General features: G+C 43.9%; 1 long non-coding RNA gene and 1 other non-coding gene across 2 annotated transcripts in view; both read left to right on the top strand.

Annotated features, from left to right (window-relative positions):
• Window positions 1-1,063, top strand: part of LOC126149295 (uncharacterized) — a 1,122,064-nt gene extending 1,121,001 nt beyond the window's left edge. Inside the window, exon 5 of the long non-coding RNA XR_007530797.1 lies at window positions 835-1,063. This is a non-coding gene — a long non-coding RNA (uncharacterized LOC126149295). The remainder of the gene's footprint in view (window positions 1-834) is intronic.
• A 1,565-nt stretch (window positions 1,064-2,628) lies between these two features.
• Window positions 2,629-2,703, top strand: Trnas-cga (transfer RNA serine (anticodon CGA)). Its single transcript has one exon. It is a non-coding gene; the product is annotated as a tRNA-Ser (tRNA).
• The last annotated feature ends 12,878 nt before the right edge of the window (window positions 2,704-15,581 follow it).

Here is a 15,581-nt window from a genome sequence, read left to right as displayed (position 1 = left end):
GGAGTCTACGTCACTGTATCAGTAGATTATAACCTTTTCTGTTATTTTATCATTACCATATTTCATTGTTACTTCTTATTACTTAGAATTCACATAACTTGCCAACGCTTGGACTATTTGATCGTGCAAGCACAGACTGTAACTATTTCTTCAACTAAATTATCCCATGGACGTGTACGTCTTGACACTTTGACTAAATCGAGCAGCAGTTTCAATTGGAGACATACACTGGTTAACACCATCCGCCTGCTACCGGTCGCATTTGTTTGATATCATAAGGTATTGATGAGCGATAAGGCCTGGTGAAGTCGAAAATTGCTACAAGGTTTTCCTTTATTCCGCACTCGTGGGGAACCCAAACACTCAAGCAGCACTCAAGAATGGATCGCAGTGGTGTTCTATACGCGGTGTTCTTCATAGATGAGATACATTTACCTAAAATTCTTCCAATAAACCGAAGACGACCATTCGCTTTCCATACTATCCCCCTTACGTGCTCGTTCGATTTTACATTGCTTTACAACGTTACGCATAGCTATTTAATCGTCTTGACTATGTCAGACAGCACGCCATTAATACTGTATCCGAATATTACTGGATTCCTTCTCCTACTCATCTGAATTAGACTTCTACATTTAGTGCAAGCTGCCACTTATCATCCATTTATAAATTCTGGATGAGTCATTTTGTATTCTCATACAGTATTTCAACGATGATATTTCTGTATACTATAGAATCATCATCATCAAAAGCCGCAGACTGCTGCTCAACCTATCCGTCAGACCGTTTATGGCGAGACAACAATAACAACAGGTCTTCTCTGTCTGCCAACAGGAGGTGGTATCGCGATGACTGTGGGGGCGACGCCGTGATGGCGGGGGCGGTGGTGCGCCAGCTGCTGCTGCTGGCGGCGGCGGCGGCGGCCGCGGCGGCACCGGACCCCAACCCAAACCCCAAACCAAACCCAAACCCAAACCCAAACCCGAACCCGAACCCCGACCCCAACCCTGGGCCGGCGCCTGGACCCGCCGCCGTGGCGCCGACGGCAGCCCCCGTAGAGTGCGAGGACCGCGAGCTGCGCGGCGCCCACGTGGAGGCGGGCAGTGGGGGCGGCGGGGGCGGCGTCGTGACGACCGCCTTCTGGAGCTGCGCCGCCGACGCCTGGCTCGCCGGCTTCTCCGGGTGAGTGCCGCTCCAGGCTCCTGCTAACAAGTGCTTTCTCACGTCGCAGTCTTGTTAGCGAGACTTCGCAGGCGCCATCCAAACAGATCACCTCGTTGTTGTCCCTCCAAGACCTTCGCCCCGGAATCACATCCAGGGAACCAATACCTACGCAGTGCTGTCACGTATGAACCTGAAAACCTCAAAGTGTACGGCACGCTGTCAGCCAGAATCAGATTTTTTATGCTCATCATTATGTAGTTATACTCTTGAAAACCGAAACATATCATTACAACGAAATTTGGCTAAATGGTTCAAATGGCTCAGAGCACTATGGGACTCAACTGCTGTGGTCATAAGTCCCCTAGAACTTAGAACTACTTAAACCTAACTAACCTAAGGACAGCACACAACACCCAGCCATCACGAGGCAGAGAAAATCCCTGACCCCGCCGGGAATCGAACCCGGGAACCCGGGCGTGGGAAGCGAGAACGCTACCGCACGACCACGAGATGCGGGCTACAACGAAATTTATTCCACGCTGTACGTACATGGTAATTCACAAATGATTAGCATTATAGAACTGTGTAAACAATTAGATCGTGAGAATTCAATACAGTCAGAAGTTGCCGAGTACTGCAATTAGAGCCTCTATACGTCATGTCATGGAGTGAAACAAGTTATGGATATGTTGCAGGAGAAAAAAGTTGCGTCCGGTTTCTTGGAACGGCCACACAACATGGACAGTGGTTGCAGGAAGAGCAGGAAGAGTAAGTTTCCAACCAGCAGTCTACGAGGGCTATTCGAAATGTAGGATCCTGTCGGTTGCAAAAACGAAACTACATTGAAAATCAAAAATGTTTTCAGAACGAGATTTTCACTCTGCAGCGGAGTGTGCGCTGATATGAAACTTCCTGGCAGATTAAAACTGTGTGCCCGACCGTGACTCGAACTCGGGACCTTTGCCTTTCGCGGGCAAGTGCTCTACCATCTTTTTTTTTTTTTTTTTTTTTTTGTTAAATCTCAATTTGTCCTCTTTTCTTCGGTGCATCTGCTCGGGGCGGACGTCGTAAGACATCCGTTTAAGTTCGTTGTTGATCGATTAACTCAGTTTTTTTTATTACAGAGGGCAGCTAACCCTCTGACCGAACACGCTGAGCTACCGTGCCGGCATGCCATCTGAGCTACCGAAGCACGACTGACGCCCGGTACTCACAGCTTTACTTCTGCCAGTATCTCGTCTCCTACCTTCCAAACTTTACAGAAGCTCTCCTGCGAACTTGCAGAACTAGAACTCCTGAAAGAAAGGATACTGCGGAGACATGGCTTAGCCACAGCCTGGGGATTGTTTCCAGAATGAGAGGAGTGCTTGTTCTGCAAGGTTCGCAGGAGAGCTTCTGTAAAGTTTGGAAGGTAGGAGACGAGATACTGGCAGAAGTAAAGCTGTGAGTACCGGCCGTGAGTCGTGCTTCGATAGCTCAGATGGTAGAGCACTTGCCCTCGAAAGGCAAAGGTCCCGAGTTCGAGTCTCGGTCGGGCACACAGTTTTAATCTGCCAGGAAGTTTCAGAAATGTTTTATTGGCAATAGTTAGCTACACCCTCCAGCTACTTCTCCACATAGTCGTCGCTCCGATTGAGAATTTGTCGTAGTGTTGTACCAACTTTCCAATACCTCGATCTGCAGCTCGTTGCCTGTTCCACAATGTTGACTTCAAAAACAGCAATTCACATGAGCAGAGATGAAAATCATAAGGAGCCAAGTCCGGGCTGTACGTGGGTGCCGAAAAATCTATAGCAGTGTCCTCAGTGCCCCTGCAGTGTACGGCCGAGAAGTGTCATCAAGATGGAAACTTATGGGAGTTACGTTGTATGAGGTGCACAAATGTAGGCGAAATCTCTCACAGACATTCACACTCCGCAGGAGACATTATTTTGTAGGCATCTTTAAGCGTTCACCGTGCGCTGAGAACTGAAAAGAGCTATGTGGCGTGATCGACCGCCAACTAGAGATACTCTCAGCTGAGCTAAGCAAAGTTTCGTCGGATTTTCACTGTGGTTTCCATTTCGCTATCGATCGGACCTCACTTTCCTAGTAGCCCTGGTGTATTAGTGACGTAGTAGGTAACGCTGGAGGCTCCGTGATACTGTTGTCTATACGAAGATTTGAAACCCAGACTGTAGCGAAATGGAGGAATTTGAAGTAAAGCAGCCTCGGTCTTCGACTAACGCAAAAGCGGGAAGTTGACCCTGAAAGTAAATAAATACAACGTCTTGAGCAGAAATATACGAAGAGAGTTGTTACTGAAGGGAAACATTATCTGGGTTGTTAGGCTGCGTGGTATTTCTACTGTATGATCGGCGCTTCGACCACTCAGCTGGGGTGTTCTTCAGGCCACGATCAACTTAACAAGCTATTTTGTATCCCAGAAGATGTTACCTCCAGTGGCAACGGCAAGGTCTTCAACTACACAATAGGTAACGAATCACGAGTAGCAGCAATCACTGTAAAATACCTGCTAGTAACCATCCCCAGCGACGCAAAGTTCAATTACCGCATAAAACAAATATTCGGAAGGCAGATGGCAAACTGAGATTTACAAGGAGAACCTTAAGGAACGTCTTCATCCACGAAAGAAGTGGTATACAAAACACTTGTTCTATTGTTTCTTGAATACTGCTTATCAGTCTGGGACACATACCAACTATGACTAATAGACGAGATGGAGATGATAGAGGAGCGGCTCATTTTTTCACGGGATCGTTCATTCAGCAGAAAAGGTTACTGAGATGCTCACCTAATTGAGAGACACTAAAAGAGAGGCGTTGTATATTACAGACAGGTTTTCTGTTAAAATTTCTGGGGCTCACGTTCCAAAAAAATTTGGGCAACTTGTTAATTCCTTCTCGCGATATAATCACAACGAGAAAGTTAGAGAAATTAGATTTACATGCAGCTTTACCGACAGTAATTTTTCCCACGCGACATTCGCGAGTGGGACAGGAAAAGGGGGACCGGCGAAGGGGGGGGAGGAGGCGAGATTTTGCTATTGGGGCGGCTTGCCGAGTACGGATTAACATGCAGATGTAGACTTGGTCGCTGGGCCACACGTGGGATGTAGTGGCAGGCCAAGGAAGCATTGGTACCCGTTATTCTTTGAAGAATACTTGGACAATCCTCGCCTCATATGGCCGGACATTGTTCTGCTGAAATATGCGTGTGGAACCGCGAGAAGGAAGGCGATGCTTCGAGCCCTAAATCCTTCCCGGTGTATGGCTTGATGCTCACATTAACCTTAATATGCAGGAGGCGAGATAGCATGTTTCATCCAATGGTGTCACAAACCATCACACATATCGTTTGTTCCCCACACAGCTCATAAATGCAGTCTACGTCTATACACATACCCCGCAGGCCACCGTACGGTGCGTGGAGGAGGGTACCATGTATCACTAGTAGTCATCTCCCTTCCTGTTCTGCTTTTGGCTCGCAGATAGAGCCCTAATTTCTCGTGCCTTCGTGGTCCTCATGAGAAATGTATGTTGGCGGCAGGGATCGTTCTGCAGTTAGCTTCAAACGCCGGTTCTCTAACTTTTTTCAATAGCGTTCATCGAAAAGTACGTCGCCTTTCCTTTGAGTTTCCGCAGCATCTCCGTAACACTTTCGTGTTGTTCGAACCTACCGGTAACAAATCCAGCAGTCTGTCTGTATATTGCTTCGGAGTTTTCCTTTAATCAGACCTGGTGTGGATCCCGAACACTCGAGTAATACTTAAGGGTAGGTCTCAGCAGCGTCCTATACGCGCTCAGCTTTACAGGTGAACCGCACTTTTCTCTACTTCTCCCAATAAACGGAAGTGGACCATTCGCCTTCCCCACTACAGTCCTGACATACACGTTCCATTTCATATCGCTTTGCAGCGTTGCGTCGAGATACTTAAATGACATGACTGTCAAGCAGGACACTACTAATACTGTATCCCAACCTTATATGTTTGTTTTTCCTACTCACCCGCATTAACTTACATTTTTCTACATTTAGTGCCAGCTGCCATTCGAGAAAAACATGGCAACATACTGAGTAGTATTACTTAAGAAGTCTTCGAGTCATTCACATACCTGGGAACCTATTCCACATGCTTGTACCTCCGTACCAACCAGAAATTTTACCTAAGTCACTTTGTATGATCGTACAGTCACTCATCTTCGATACCTTCCCATACACCTCAGTATCATCAGCAACAGCCGCAGATTACTGCTGACCTGTCCGCCTGACCACATATGTATACAGAAAATAATAACGGTCCCGTCACATTTCCCTGGCATATTGCTGACGATACCCTTGCCTCTGCTGAAAACTCGCTGTCGGTGACAACGTGACAACATAATGGGTACTATGGGGGTGTTCAAAAGGTCTCTCCGCAGTGCCGTATGATTGTTAGCCGCGCGTGTCGTATGATTGTTTGCCTGCCTGGGTTACTTCCCTTCAAGTGGACTGTCCCATCATTCCACTGTTTTTATCTCAGCCAACGTCAGTAGCATCGTTGGAGTGTGTCGTTACGTGTTGACGTGAACGTTGAAGTTTAGTTCCTTTGTTCGTTTGTTTCGTTTTTGTCACTGTTAGAATTCTAACCACTGAAGAACGTGTGTTTTTAGTCGAACAAGTGTTCAAAGCTGGCGGTAAATACACAGTTTCAGTTCGTCAAACATTTAATTTAGTTTTCCCGGAGACAACACTCCCACATCGCGATACTGTGCGAGATTTGATTAACTAATTTCGAAGTACGGGTTCAGTGACAGATGCACCAAGAAGTGGTCGTCCTAGCGTTTTGCCTGAGGATAAACTACTCGATAAGTCCGATAAAATGTCAATGAGTCCGAACAAGTCAGTAAGAAAACTCGCCCTGGAAATAGATTTAGTGTCGGAACGGCCCACACAGTTGTAAGGAAAAAATTAGAACTTTTCCCATACAAAGTGACAGTCGTGCAAGAACTGAAAAATACTGATCATGGCAAGAGAATGCATTATTGTCAATGGTTCAAAAATTTCGTTCAACAAAATGGAAGGGATATTCTTAATGAAACGTTTTTCACTGACGAGGCGTGGTTTCATTGATGCGAGTACATGAACTCGCAACATTCTCGTATGTGGAGTACTGTAAATCCATTGTGTATTCGTGAGGAACCACTTCATTCTGTGAAAATAGGAGTTTGGATTGCAATTTCTAGACGTCGGTTTGTGGGTCCCAAACTTTTCAACGAAACAATAGACGCACAACGATATTGCAGTGGTATTCTGTACCCATTATAGGAGAACTTGTGTTAAGTGAAATATTGAACGGTTATTTTCAACAAGGTGGTGCAACCGCGCATACAGCTCGCGTTTCGATGTCACTGCTTGCTGATGTTTTTGGTGATCGCCTCCACGATCACCTGACCAAACGCTACCTGACTTTTTCTTCTGGGGTGCAGCGAAAACAACTGTCTATAAAAACCGTCCAAAATCCATCGATGAATTGAAAACTGCAATATCCACTTTCACTGCTTCTGTTACAGAAGAAATGTTACAGCTTGTGTTTGGAAACATGATTAGACGAATTGAATTGTGTATGCGACACCAGGAGGGACACTTTCAACATTTAACGTGAAAATTTGTAAGTAAAAATGAATATTCAATAAATTAATAACTTGTATTTCACTGAGTTTCATTTCGGTATAACTGCGGCATACGGCACTCGCGGCTGACAATCATGCGGCACTGCGGAAAGACTTTTGAACACCCCGTATTACTTAAAAAGTCTTCGAGCTCTCACATACCCGAATGTATTCCATATCCTTGTACGTCTGCAGAGGGGCACCGTGTCAATTCCTTAATCTGGAATCTGCCTGTTGCCCTTCATCTATAGTTCGCAGTATATCATTTGAGAAGAGGGCACGCTGAATTCCACAATAGCGATGGTACCTAAAACTGTGCTGATTCGTGGACATATGCTTTTTGGTCTCTTGGAAATTTATAATATTCGAACTCAGGAAACGTCGTAGAATTGTACAGATTAACGGTAGTAAGTATATCGGACTGTAATTTTGCGGGTCCGTTCTATCACTGTTCTTATATGCAGCCCAAAAGCGTTCACCAATCATCGTCTTGTAGGTAAGCGGCCATCACTGTTGAGGCGAGACTTGGCCGAAAATACTACATTTTTCCACTCAGCAGGCCAGTGACGGGGTAGGCAAGCCACTCGTCCGGCACTCAGTATACGCCATCGAACCTTCGGCGCAGACATGTCCGCGCCTGCCTCGCGCCCTCTGGGCATAAATACTGGACAAGATCCTGCAATACGGCAGTCTCAGGTAGCACCTGAAGAAGGCAACGAGTTACGTGGCCGAAATATTGTGCCAGAGCGACACAAACATCCGGCAGTAGACCCGATTATTTCACATGTCAAGATCTCGCCGGGAAAGCCTGAAGAGTTACTTTAGAGTTTTCATGCTTCCTGGCCTGAACAAACTTCTTACATTCCACGTTTCAAATCTTGGTTTGCATTTCCGAATTCTGTTCCAATTAAGACAGACCTGTTTCCAAGGCACGTGTAGAGTATCCTCACCAAATCTTGTTTTCCATGAGAGGGGAGGTAGCCCATTGCACAACCCCCAACCTGAAGGCCCGCTGACCTTGCATTTGGGGGCCCAGCCCTAGGAACATTGCCTTCCCTATGGCTCAGTGAATGTCCTAGCCACGCTAGTTTTGGTCCACCCCAGGTATTTTATTTGCCCGGTACCCGCCGTATCTGGTGAGTGTTCCCCTATCCGCCACCTGGGGAGGCGCCCGATGGGGAACTAGCAACCCCACACGGGTTTCTTCTCTGTAAGCTAACACAAATTATTTATATGTGGCATTTCCGCAATTTGTATCAATCACTGATGTTAACACATTGCTCCAGTGCACTACGACACAATTTCGACTACGCATGACTTGCTAAGGAAAACAGGTATTCTTTGCTTTAGTTTGTGAGTGATCTGCCCGCTGGCAGTTAACAGTGCACTGTGCATTCAGTGCATCCAGCTCAAAAATATGAAACAGTGTAGCGAACCAACGAGTAATTCCATCTTTCCATTAAGTTAGGATTCTCTGTAGAAAGCAAATATGAGACAACGATTCACGGACGAAGCACACACTGCATTTTGCTGAGACGGATAAATATGCATGTGTACATTACCTGATATTATTAAACTAGAATCTAATTACAACCGTATATTGTGCCTACAAAACACTTTATTCAAACAATAAATTTCTGCCAACATCTGACATTAAAGAGTAGCGTTTGCGTTTAGTACCCTTATTGAAATTTGTACTCGTGTGACCTTGTAATGGTATTCACATGCGCAACGGATGCCCTACAAACATGAAACTGAAATAATCTGGATCCGTCTGCTGTTCTGATCCCCAGCTGCAGCTCCACTAAGCTGCTGTGTACTTCACTGATAGCAGAAATACATCAATGAAATATGTATCAACACATTAATAAGAATACTTTACCGCAAAGATTCCGTTAGAATTCGGGAAACCAGGGGATTATGATTATCATGAAATTAGTGAAAAGAGCTGACGTCTTCACGGGTTTCAGCTTGTTAAGTTTTTTTTTTTTTTTTGCGTTTTCCTCGTCGTAATGTGTAAAGTGTCAATAGGTTTAAAAATTAGACTCATTTTCTCTGGGAATTTAAGTAACTGGATTTTTTTTTATCTTAATTTGATAGATGTGAGCCTACCACATATATATATTGTCTACTCAAAAATTCGCCTGTAGGATATAAGTAGTTGCAAAATGAAAACGATTTCAGTTTGTTTTCAATACTTTCATTCCCTTCCAGCGTGTATGTGACTGATTTCATGGACGAACATAAAATGTTTCTGTCACCAGCTGAAGTATCAAATTAATCGAGCAATAGTGAGATCACCTCAACTGCATAATTTGTTCCACAAATGAACAAAACATAAACTGCATTAAGCACGAAGGGCGTGATGCCGATTCTACCAGGAAAGCGCAGTGAGATCATTACACTTACTTTCATTGTACGCTGACCACCAAATGAATTTCATTAACATCCCACAGCTCGAAATGTCTGTGAAAGTCAGTGTACGACACTGAATCAGCAAGAATTCAGCAAGTCGAAACCTTGAGGTAACGTTTGGAAGAACGCTGACCTTCGGGAATGGGACAGTAGGAATAAAGACTAGCAAAACTATCATACGTGTAACACAAGGTTTAACTCGAAAACTAAAATTCCTACAGATTTAACTGAAAATTAAATTGCGACAAATGAAGCTGAACAAATCAAAAGTCGAGTCTGTTTATTTGTGCTCAGAAAACTACAGGGCTATTACAAATGATTGAAGCGATTTCATAAATTCACTGTAGCTCCATTCATTGGCATATGGTCGCGACACACTACAGATACGTAGAAAAACTCATAAAGTATTGTTCGGCTGAAGCCGCACTTCAGGTATCTGCCGCCAGAACGCTCGAGAGCGCAGTGAGACAAAATGGCGACAGGAGCCGAAAAAGCGTATGTCGTGCTTGAAATGCACCCACATCAGTCAGTCATAACAGTGCAACGACACTTCAGGACGAAGTTCAACAAAAATCCACCAACTTCTAACTCCATTCGGCAATGGTATGTGCAGTTTATTTTATTCGGCATTTCTTAAACAGGAGATTGGAAAACCGATGGATCAGTCGTGGTGGAGATCATGATCAGCAATTCATGTCATGGCCTCCACGCTCTCCCGACTTAACCCCATGCGATTTCTTTCTGTGGGGTTATGTGAAAGATTCAGTCTTTAAACCTCGTCTACCAAGAAACGTGCCAGAACTGCGAGCTCGCATCAACGATGCTTTCGAACTCATTGATGGTGACATGCTGCGCCGAGTGTGGGAGGAACTTGATTATCGCCTTGATGTCTGCCGAATCACTAAAGGGCCACATATCGAACATTTGTGAATGCCTAAAAAAACTTTTTGAGTTTTTTTTGTGTGTGCAAAGCATTTTGAAAATATCTCAAATAATAAAGTTATTGTAGAGCTGTGAAATCGCTTCAATCATTTGTAATAACCCTGTATACTCGGCGATCAACAAGTTTCCGTTCGAAGTCCACACTAAGCCTGGAGGTCCAATGGGGCCGTATTCCTTCGACAAACAAGTTGTCCGTATCTCCCCACGACTACGGCCGACCGATGAAGCTCGTCCATCGCAGCCGACTAACGTCCGACACACGGCCGGCAACTAAACTGAGGACATTCACAGTGTCTAAACTCTGACCACTTTCTACGTCTTTATAAGACTCGAGCATAGGCATCACAGCCGGCCGCGGTGGTCTAGCGGTTCAGGCGCTCAGTCCGGAACCGCGCGATACTACGGTCGCAGGTTCGACTCCTCTCTCGGGCGTGGATGTGTGTGATGTCCTTAGGTTAGTTAGGTTTAAGTAGTTCTAAGTTCTAGGGGACTGATGACCACAGATGTTAAGTCCCATAGTGCTCAGAGCCATTTAAACCATTTAGGCATCACAGGTGTATAGAAACAACTGAAGGAGCTGAAAGCAAATAAGTCGAACGTCCTTATGGGATCCCAATTCGGTTTTACAAAGATTATTCTACAGCATTGGCGCCTTCCTTAGCTTGCATTTTTCGCGAATCTCTCGCCCAGTGCAAAGTCCCAAGCGACTATAAAACAGCGCAGGGGACTCCTGTGTATAAGAAGGGAAAAACTACAGACAAATATCTTTAACATCGGTTTGCTGCAGAATCGATCGATACATTCTCAGTTCGAATATACTAAATTTCCTTGAGAGAGAAAAGTGGTTCAAATGGTTCAAATGGCTCTGAGCACTATGGGACTCCACTGCTGTGGTCATAAGTCCCCTAGAACTTAGAACTACTTAAACCTAACTAACCTAAGGACAGCACACAACACCCAGCCATCACGAGGCAGAGAAAATCCCTGACCCCGCCGGGAATCGAACCCGGGAACCCGGGCGTGGGAAGCGAGAACGCTACCGCACGACCACGAGATGCGGGCGAGAAAAGTGGTTTTAGAAAGCATTTCTCTTGTGTAACTCTGCTTGCCCTTTTCTCACATGAAATCCTGCACATCAAGGCTGAAGAGTATCATGCGGATTCGATATTTATAAATTGCCATAAAGCACTTGCCTCGGTGCCACGCTGCCGACTTTTAACGATCATGCGGAACGCGTTCTCAGGTATGTCACTGACTCGAAGACTTCTTATGTAACAGAGCCCAGTATGTTGTCCTCGACGGCGAGTTTTCATCAGAGACACATGGTATCATAATCCTCGAATACCGTATTATTAGCGTGCTGCCTGACACACTCATGAGGAATAAATACCTAGACACAACGTTCCAGAGCAGTGTGAAGTGGAATGGACGTGTGAGGTCTGTATTAGGAAAGGCAAATGGTTGATTTCGGTTTATTAGGAGAATTTTAGGGACGTGTGGTTAATCTGCAAAGCGCCGCATATAGGACATTATTAGACGCGCGGACAGGCCGCGCGGGTTTGAGGCACCATGCATGGATATCGCGGCCCCTCCCGCCGGAGATTCGAGTCGGCCCTCGGCATGGGTGTGTGTGTTGTTCTTAGTATAAGTTAGTTAAGGGGCTCCGGAAAGGCTCAAAATCATGAAAAGTTCAACTTTTACTTTTTTGCGTTTTCTGAATCTGCAGACTATTACCTTTTAATAGATATATAATTTATTCAATTCCGAAGACTACTACTATTTTTAAATTTTTTTTGAAATGTGTTCTACATGGGCATGACCCACTGTGCCGCTGTTAAACTGCTGTCAAATGGTGTTATTATTAACGTCCGTGTTCATCAGGTACATTTTAGTGATGTGAGATAAAGTATGTGTTGTGGCTAACCTATTTTCAGAGACTTAGCAGCACCTGAACTGTTGAAAAAGTGTATTCACGGAATAACTCAAAACCCCAATAAAAGTGTAAATAGTGTTATATGGTCGAGATTCCCCAAGACTGTATTTGTTGGAATAGAAACACTTCACTTTGGTGTGTATGATGCTGTTGCGACTTTCAATGATGGCAACATTGTAAGGTGCAAGGTATTTAGAAATATGGGAATGAAGATAGGTTCTAACATGGTACGAGCGATGCTTGCTTTAGACAAGGAACGCCTTCGGGCTGCAGACAGGGCTGTAAAGAGTCTAGAAATACAAGCAAGAGTAAACAGGAGGAGGAACAAGAGGAAGCTGGAGGAGGAGTTTGCAGAGGATGAAGATAATCCATCCTATGGACCTGGAATGCACGAAAAAGTTAATCCAATCTTTGTCGCTCGATTCCCAAAACTTTTATTTTCTCATACTAATTACATGTTTTCTAAGGATCTTCCAAACATATTTGTTTCAAACTTTCAGTAAATGTTACACAGTACCTTCTGCATAATTTAACACAGCCTTTTTTCCAAAAAACTGTATATTTTTGAATATATAAACAAAAAATTGCAAAAAAAGTTGTGAATTTTCATTACAATTGAAATAAAATCATCTTTAATAACTGAACTAAAATTGTGTAAAATCCCTGTGTTAAGCTGTAGCCCATATTCCAATAAATAATCTGTAAAAAGTTAACTTCCTATCTCAAATACTTTGTGAGGAAAGATGTAATTTATAAGCGTTATTTTAACATTGCAAGTATAGGACGTTCCGGAGCCCCTTAAAGTAGTGTGTAAGTCGAGAAACCGATGACCTCAGCAGTTTGGTCCCTTAGGAATTCACACATACATACGACACTGTTCGAGTTACCATTAGGTTCGACCAACGCGCAAGTATTACCGAGATGCTTCGTGGACACAAATGGGAATCGCTAGAGGGAAGTGACGTTCTTTTTTTTTTTTTTCCATCGATCTTATGACTGGTTTGATGCGGTCCGCCACGAATTCCTCTCCTGTGCTAACCTCTTAATCTAAGAGTAGCACTTGCAACCTACATCCTCAATAATTTGCTCGATGATGTATTCCAGTCTCTGTCTTCCTCTACAGTTTTTGTCCTCTACACCTCTCTCCAGTACTACGGAAGTCATTCCCTCCTGTCTTAACAAATGTCCTATCATCCTGTCCCTTCTCCTTATCAGTGTTTTCCACATATTCTTTTACTCTCCGCTTCTGCGCAGAACCTCCTCAATCCTTACCTTATCAGTCCACCTAATTTTCAATATTCATCTGTAGCACCACATCGCAAATGCTTCGATTCTCTTCTGTTTCGATTTTCCCACAGTCCATGTTTCACTTCCATACAATGCTGTACTCCGGACGTACAGTCTCAGAAATTTCTTCCTCGAATTAAGTCCGATATTTGATATTAGTAGACTTCTTTTGGCCAGGAATCCCATTTTTTCCATTGCTTGTCTGCTTTTGATGTCCTCCTTGCTCCGTCCGTCATTTGTTATTTTACTGCCTATGTAGCACAATTCCTTCATCTACTTCATGAAGATCAATCCTGATGTAAAGTTTCTCGCTGTTCTCATTTCTGCTATTTCTCATTACCTTCGCCTTTATTCGATGTACTCTCAGTCCACACACTGTACTCATTAGACTGTTCATTCCGTTTAGCAGATCATGTAATTCTTCTTCACTTTCACTCAGGATAGCAATGTCATCAGCGAATTGTATCATTGATAATCTTTCACGTTGAATTTTAATTTCATTAGTGAACCTTTCCTTTATTTCCATCATTCCTTCCTCGATGTACAGATTGAATAGTAGGGGCCAAAGGCTACATCCTTGTCTTACACCCATTTTAATACGAGCACTTCGTTCTTCATCGTTCACTCTCATTATCCCCTCTTGGCTGTTGTACATATTGTATATGACCCCTCTCTCCCTATAGCTTACCCCTAATTTTCTCAGAATTTCGAACATCTTGCATCATTTTACATCGTCGTACGCTTTTTCCAGTTTGACAAATCCTATTGAAGTGTATTTATTTTTCTTCAGTCTCGGTTCCATTATTAACCGCAACGTTAGAATTGCCTCTCTCGTGCCTTTACCTTTTCTGAAGCCAAACTGATCGTCATCTAGTGCATCTTCAATTTTCTTTTCTATTCTTCTGTACATTATTCTTGTAAGCAACTTGGATGCATGAGCTGTTTAAGCTGATTGTGCGGTAATTCTCCCACCTGTCAGCTCTTGCCGTCTTCGGAATTGTGTGGATGATGCTTTTCCGAAAGTCAGATGATATGTCGCCAGACTCATACATTCCACACACCAACGTGAATAGTCGTTTTGTTACCATTTCCCCCAATGATTTTAGATATTCTGATGGAATGTTACCTATCCCTTCTGCCTTATTTGATCTTAAGTCCTCCAAAGCTCTTTTAAATTATGATTCTAATACTGGATTCCCTATCTCTTCTAAATCGACTCCTGTTTCTTCTTCTGTCACATAAACAAATCGTCCCCCTCATAGAGGCTTTCAACGTATTCTTTCCACCTATCCGCTCTCTCCTCTGTATTTAATAGTGGAATTCCCGTTGCACTCTTAACGTTATCACCCTTGCTTTTAATGTCACACAAGGCTGTTTTGTCTTTCCCGTATGCTGAGTCTGTCCTCCCGACAACCATTTCTTTTTCGATGCCTTTACATTTTTCCTGCAGCCATTTCGTCTTATCTTCCCTGCACTTCATATATATTTCGTTCCTCAGCTATTTGTATTTCTCTATTTCTGAGTTTCCCGGAATTTTTTGTACTTCCTCCTTTCATCGATTAGGAATTGAGAAGGTACTGGGAAAATTGAGTCGGCATTTGAGGCTGACTTCAGAATGATTCTACTGCCGCTAACGTACTCATCCTATAAGGGCCATGAAGGTAAGATTAGACAGACTGTGGCTCGTACCTACGCATTCTGACAGTCATTTTCGCTCACTCTATTTGCAAATGTAACAGAAAAGGAAACGGTTAGTACTGTTACAGGTCACCCCCCGCCATGCACCATACGGCGGCTTGCGGATTATGTATGTAGATGAAGACGTAAACAAGAGATGGAATGAAAGTGTGGAGTAATGACTAGTAAATGGAGATTGCTGCAAAGAGCTACTGAAATTGATAATACTGATAACGTTGGCATACTCAAGTCTATATGCTGGTTACACAGCATCGTAATTGACAAAGAGGGGGAACAACCAGCTTCTCCATTCACTTGCCAGCTAACACAGTCGACAAAATATATCCTTCTGTCGACGAGATCCATGGTATCAGAGCATACGAGATAAACTGATGATGTTCTTTTGCTCACGGGAGGCCCATGCCTGAAAGCGGTCTGAGTAATGCGGGGAATACAACTGCATAGAGTGAACGTACTGTTATAGGAGTCGTTCTGACTTTAGATTTTTGAAC

The sequence above is a fragment of the Schistocerca cancellata genome, chromosome 2, assembly GCF_023864275.1.
Source record: "Schistocerca cancellata isolate TAMUIC-IGC-003103 chromosome 2, iqSchCanc2.1, whole genome shotgun sequence".
NCBI lineage: Eukaryota > Metazoa > Arthropoda > Insecta > Orthoptera > Acrididae > Schistocerca > Schistocerca cancellata.
This window is presented reverse-complemented; position numbering and strand designations above follow the sequence as displayed.